The sequence below is a fragment of the Dufourea novaeangliae genome, unplaced genomic scaffold (assembly GCF_001272555.1).
Source record: "Dufourea novaeangliae isolate 0120121106 unplaced genomic scaffold, ASM127255v1 scaffold172, whole genome shotgun sequence".
Classification (NCBI taxonomy): domain Eukaryota; kingdom Metazoa; phylum Arthropoda; class Insecta; order Hymenoptera; family Halictidae; genus Dufourea; species Dufourea novaeangliae.
The window spans coordinates 237,750-243,749 of record NW_015374058.1 but is presented as its reverse complement, the minus strand read 5'-3'; the positions used below and the strand labels follow the sequence as shown (position 1 = coordinate 243,749).

General features: G+C 39.9%; 1 protein-coding gene across 1 annotated transcript in view; it reads left to right on the top strand.

The window, feature by feature from the left end:
* Positions 1 to 6,000, top strand: part of LOC107190014 (serine/threonine-protein kinase NLK) — a 160,009-nt gene that overhangs the window by 57,841 nt on the left and 96,168 nt on the right. The window lies entirely within an intron of this gene.

The window sequence follows — 6,000 nt, the reverse complement described above, 5'->3', positions numbered from 1 at the left end:
AGCTGTCATTCTTCAAGTTCCTCATATCCAGTAGCGCTGCAGTTTTCCACAACGGTGACAGGAAACGCACGACATACCGCATAGAAAGTGAAAGGGACTCAGCTTTTCAAAGAAAAGGGAATCAGCTTGTCATTGTGGTGGTCTCCCTATCTCGCGCATCGATCCATCCGTTTCCATTCCCAAATGGGAACACTTTTCCGTACGTCCATTGTTATTCCTTCACCGTTCGAATGTTTCTTTCCTTTCGAAACATTAAACAATAAACAAGGCACTGTGGGGGCTTCTAACGATTACCAACTTCGATCCCCATTCGTTAATAATCACAATCGTCGCGTGGTCCATTTCCTTATAGTTTTACTCTCGAAAACTGCGTTCGATTATCGAGAACAACAAACTAATCGGTGAAAGGTTCAAGAGGTCACGAGCCCCGTTTCTAGTTTTAGTCGATGCTTTCAGGTCACCGTCGCACCGCAAATGTTTTACGATCTTTTTTTTTTTTCTTTCTGTTTCAGGTAAGCATCCACGGATCCCTATAACGTTGCGTTCAACCGCTGATTCACAGTGCTCGAGGTGAACGTTGCCGAGCGTATTCGCGAGTCGATGTAAAACGCCGCTCGTTAATTGGAAACGCCAATAGTCCAGCCCACGATCAAGGGTAAAGTGTCTAATGCTTCCATCGCTCGCGCCGATGCTCGTGAGAACGTCCGACTAGAACCCATCGGATCGAAACTAGTATTTCCCTCGGTTGAACCGTGCAAATAAACGTTCTTTTTTCGTTGATACGAGCAACCTCGAATAACCATTTTTTAATCGGGGTTAAGTTGAACAGAATTCCGATAACGATCAAGCTAATGTCGGATTTGGACAGAATTTTACAGAACAGTAGCACCTACGAGCGTTATCCTGATTATTATACACTTAACGAGATTAATCACTTCCTAGAATTGAATGTGTCAAACTGTCACAAGGGACAAATCAAGGTCAACCCTTGAAGTACGAACCGTCAAAGACGGCGGCAGAGTCAATCCTGACCAATATCAAAATCTCGAAATATTTATTTCATCGATGTACAAAAAATTCGGTAGTTCTGCTTACCGATGGGTCACCGGTGACTCGGCCATAGGACCCCAAACATTTATATGCTCTTATCCAGGTCCCAGTTTCGCAGATCCTCCAGCCAAATCGGTATCAAATTCCGCGTAAATTTCCACACTGTTCGAAACTCATTTGTCTCGTAAATTCTCTTCAACACCTCTCGGTGTTTTTTTCCCGCTCTCAGAATCGATCTCTTCTGTTTCGAGATCCTCTTTTTTTTTTTTCTTCTTCCGGACGGCATTAGCAGCAGGCGCGGAAGGGTGCGTCGACGTTCTTCTGTCGATCGATCACTCGATATACGAGGAGGCGATAGAATCGGCCTGGCCCGTTGTATTTTTATCGGTACCGTGGATCTCTCTCCGTCGGGGCAATCCCCGCGGTACGTCGGGGCGAGCACACATCGTCGAGAAGAATCGATTTCCCGGCGACACCTTGAACCATTTTTCCCCAGCCAGCGGCGGCGGCAGCAGCAGCGGGATCGAGCGAAATCTCTCTTTCTCTCTTGCTTCTCGCGAGCCACACATGGCTGAAAACCGCGCCGTCGCGATTTCATTTAATTCTGGCGTGTCCGTCCGAGCCGAGATTTATAACCGCGGGGCGTGAAAATTGCTGCGAATTTCACGAGCCTGGTGGGGGCAACGAGATAAAAAATATGTAGCATTCCATTTAACAAAATTCAGATCACCTTTGTTTCTAGCAAAAATATGAAAAATATGAAAAATACAAAAACTTTAGATACGCTATCATTTTACTAGTAGAATATACTACAACTTCCTCCTCTTCGGTTTTTTTTTCTAATGTTCACCGTTTACGAAAAAAATGATGGTACAAATTATCACGAACACCCTGAATATGTATACATATATTGTACACTAGAAATTGTAAAATCAAAGTGAAAAGGGACGGTTAAAGCCAGCCAGCCTTCGTAAGACGGTTCGAAAAGTCGGAAAAAAGAAAAGAACACAAAAACACAAACGAGGCGGGAAAAAGGAATCGTGATATTGAGGGGGGGGGGCTGGTGACGCGCGATCGAACCGTGGGGGTTCTTTCGGCCCCGCGCGCATGTCGTCTCTGCCTAAACGGGGTGTCCTTGTCGTCATGGTAACCTTTACGGCGAGGAAGAGGGTGCTATCACTCCGATTCCAGGTGAGACAGAGAAATACAGAGGAGACGGGTAGGGAGAGACCGTGGGGAGGACGAGATTGTTCGTCCCGTCCTCATTGTCGTTTGTAGATTGCGGATTCTTTATGCAAATTCCGATTTTGATTAGATTGATTTATTGAACTGCAATTACGGTAGACATTCGTTTCCTTTATTAACCCTTTAACGTTTGTTAAAACCCATTAAACCCATTTGTGAAACAGCGAATTATTTCTGTAAAGATATCGATGTTTTTTTTATTAATTTTATCCAGTCTTTGAAAAACCAAGTTTACAGTGTCTTGTAATAACCGTTTTGTTTTTCTTTTTTGTATTCTTCATACATGTTTCATGAAGTTTTGTTAGTCGTCCGATTTATATTTTATATAGACATGCTCAGGTTTTTCTTTTTCTTGTATTCTAATGGGAATTCTTCCGTGAATTAAATAATTAACGTCACATCTAAAAAATCGTATTTCCAGGGATTTTGACGTGAAAATACAGAGGAGGTGCGCACGTATTGGGACCATTTTTGAGTTAACTAATCGCGAGTATGGGCGTTAAAGTTTTAAACATATACTCTAGTATTAATTATTGTCAGCTCTATATATTAATATCAATTAATGCCCGTTTGCGCTTTGAAAATTATCTATAGACATTATGTACCTTGATAATTCCAGAATAAGTTCATACGATCGTTTTTTTTTTGTATAAGAAAAAACAATTTATTTCTGACCATTTAGCCTTCCAAATTTTGATTCTGGGCCACTGTGCGTAGGCTTGAAGTATGTACATGGGCTTCGAGCATGACCCCATGTTCGTCGTCGAGTAGGAGTTTAATGGGATTGTGTTTTGAAATTCGTGCGAAAGTTTCTCGAGAGTGAGATTCGAAGAGGAATCGAGTCGGAAATTTTGTGTTTGTTCGACGGGAATAGTTTGTGTCCCATTACTAATGCGGTTATGGTCTTCTGGTTTCTTCGGTAATCGATGCAGGAAGATTCGAGACGGAAAACAGTGAATTATTCATCCGTATACCCGAAGTTATTCGGTTTGATTACTGTGCGCAGGAGCGGGTTACATTTTTCTTGGAATAAAAGACAACCAGTCGGGAATTATGTAACGCAACTTCTTTTCGCGACGTTTATTTAATCGGATAAATATTGGGCTTTTTGTTTTGAGAATAGAGCTATTCAATACCATTAATAATGCCAACTATATGTTAAATATTTTTCGTAATAAACAAAGTACCCACCCGTAAAAATGGTAAAAATGGTAAAAGTTGCAGATATGTCAGTTATCTTTAGCAGGCTAGAGTAATCCCAAGTAGTACAAAAATGTTTTTCAAATATTGAAAAAATATTCTTTTAGCCACGCTTTTTAATACGAAGTAAATATTGAAACCAAATATTGTATACATATACAGGAAATATAAACTAAATATTCGTAGAATATAAAAGAAATATTTAAAAAATATGAGTTGAATATTTAGACAATAGTAAATAAATACTAAGCGTGAAAAGAATGTTTAAAAATTAACATTTTTTTCGTAATATGAAATAAACATTGTATGTATATTTAAATATTAAAAAGAGATTGAATCTCTTTTTAATATCGGATGAATATGTATTCAATATTTTGTGGTACTAGGGGTTCTTCCTAAATCAAAACAACAATGTAAACACACCAAATCCTCATTGTCTTGTATACATACCTGGCCAAGGTATTCAACGTCATTTTTCTCGTATCCTACACGAAAATTTCAATTCACCCCCACCCCCCCTTTTTTTTTCTGCGGCCACCGTGGCGAAACAATTACCGTTCCGCCACATCGCTGTATACAAAGTTTTCATTGAAAACGGGGCCGAGTCTGTGCCGCAGTTGAAATTCGGTTCTCGACGTGTACGTACATACACGTCGGACAATTTTGAACAGGCGCCTGTATTTTCCATGACCACGTTACTTTATCCCATCCCAATTTCATCGCGAACCGAACGACGCGTCGCGATTCTCGGTTTTCGTTCTTCCGCGGCCCGTCGATCAATCGCAACAGGTGCAAAAATTTCGAGGAAGTGACTCCTCGAATCGCCAGAGGGTTAATTAACTTTGCCCCTTTGATCGAACTCTTTCTCTTCGTCTCTTTCTGTTCCTGGGAAATTGGTTCACGACGAGGTAGGATTTTTCATTTTTCTTTTTTTCTTCTTCGACTGACGTCAAACCGATGTTTGACTTTTTACCGTGGCTTTTAGTTTCACTTTACTCGATCGATTTTTGTTGGTCACTGACGATTGTGTTGGAAATATGGTGGATAAGGGAACTGTTCCGTTTGCGTGTGGTTTTTATAATCTGGCGGGTAGATGAGGGATGTTTGCACGGATGTAGAATGTTGTTGAATTTAAATCAGTAAAATATTTGTTATTTTAGGCTGATAATAAAATCCCTTAGATTAGACTGTGTCGTCGCAATTGTTGTATTAATTCTTTTTTCCCAGAATCTTTTCTGTCAAAATTATCGATACCTGTAATTATTAATTTCTACAATCTCGATAAAAAATATCGCCCATTCCTGGTTCAAGCTCGCCACGGATTTCTCCAAGGATATCGACCCGTGGCCGACTCGTCGAGATATCTCGAATAATGTCTGGGTGGCCGAACCCCCGGTTGGACCACGTAGACAATCGATACCCGAAGGCTGGCGTTAATCTTGTCCCCTTCCCATCTCCCCAATAATTAGGTGGCAACGGTCTGTTTCTCGGATATTGACTTGGCGGACGCGACCGATAGTTTACATGCGTTCACGGACGATTTCGTGGTACGTAGCTACGATACTAACGCATTACGAAGCCGGCATAATACAGCAACTGGTTCTGCGATTGCCTAATTCAACCCCTTTAACTGTCGTCGATTTTCGGACGGTGATACGAACAGTGAAATTGATGGTGGTGAAATAACACTCGAACGGTGTCGACAGTGATGAGTGGATTACGAATGTTTATGTTAATACACTGCATGGCATAACTATAAAACCACCCTGAAATTTTCAACCCTTATGTATTGTGGTTCAAATAAAAATGAACCACTTTGTTTTCTAGGGAATATAATCTATTCTTTATTGGAGAAACATTATTTCTCAACACGATTTCAGATGTGCCGTACTTGGTCCGTTTTTTATTCAATCGCAATACATAAGAATTGAAAATTTTTGGGTGGTTTTATCTTTAAGGGCTAATTTGCAAGAATCAACACTTTCTATTTTCTTTCACCGATTCTTGGCAATCGATGCCCAAAAAAATCGAGAAATCTCAGAGTAAAAGGAAACGTATCATTACTTACGCTACTCTGTATATTCCGTGAATTGTTCGTACCGGGAAAGATTGGCTGCTCAAGGTCACCGAGACCACCACTACTCCCCACCACCGTACCATCGATCTCCTCTCTTCCTGCTCTTCCTTTCCACCTATCGTTGAGCTTACGACAGAGATGTGCTATATTGATTCCAATATCTATAATGCTTATCGATATATACTTTTTTTTTGTTAAATATCGACACATGAAAAATATTGTTCAAGAAGTATCGATACGAAAATTACATCAATTTACCAATTCAAAAATAATCTGCGTATATGCAAGAGAATATCGTTCCGGATCAAAAAGATATTTCTAAAATAAATGCTTTTGCATGGTATTAAGAAATTATATTATTTAAATTAAGATTTAAAGTATTGAAATGAAAACAAGTATATTAATTTTCAAATAATATTTATCTATTA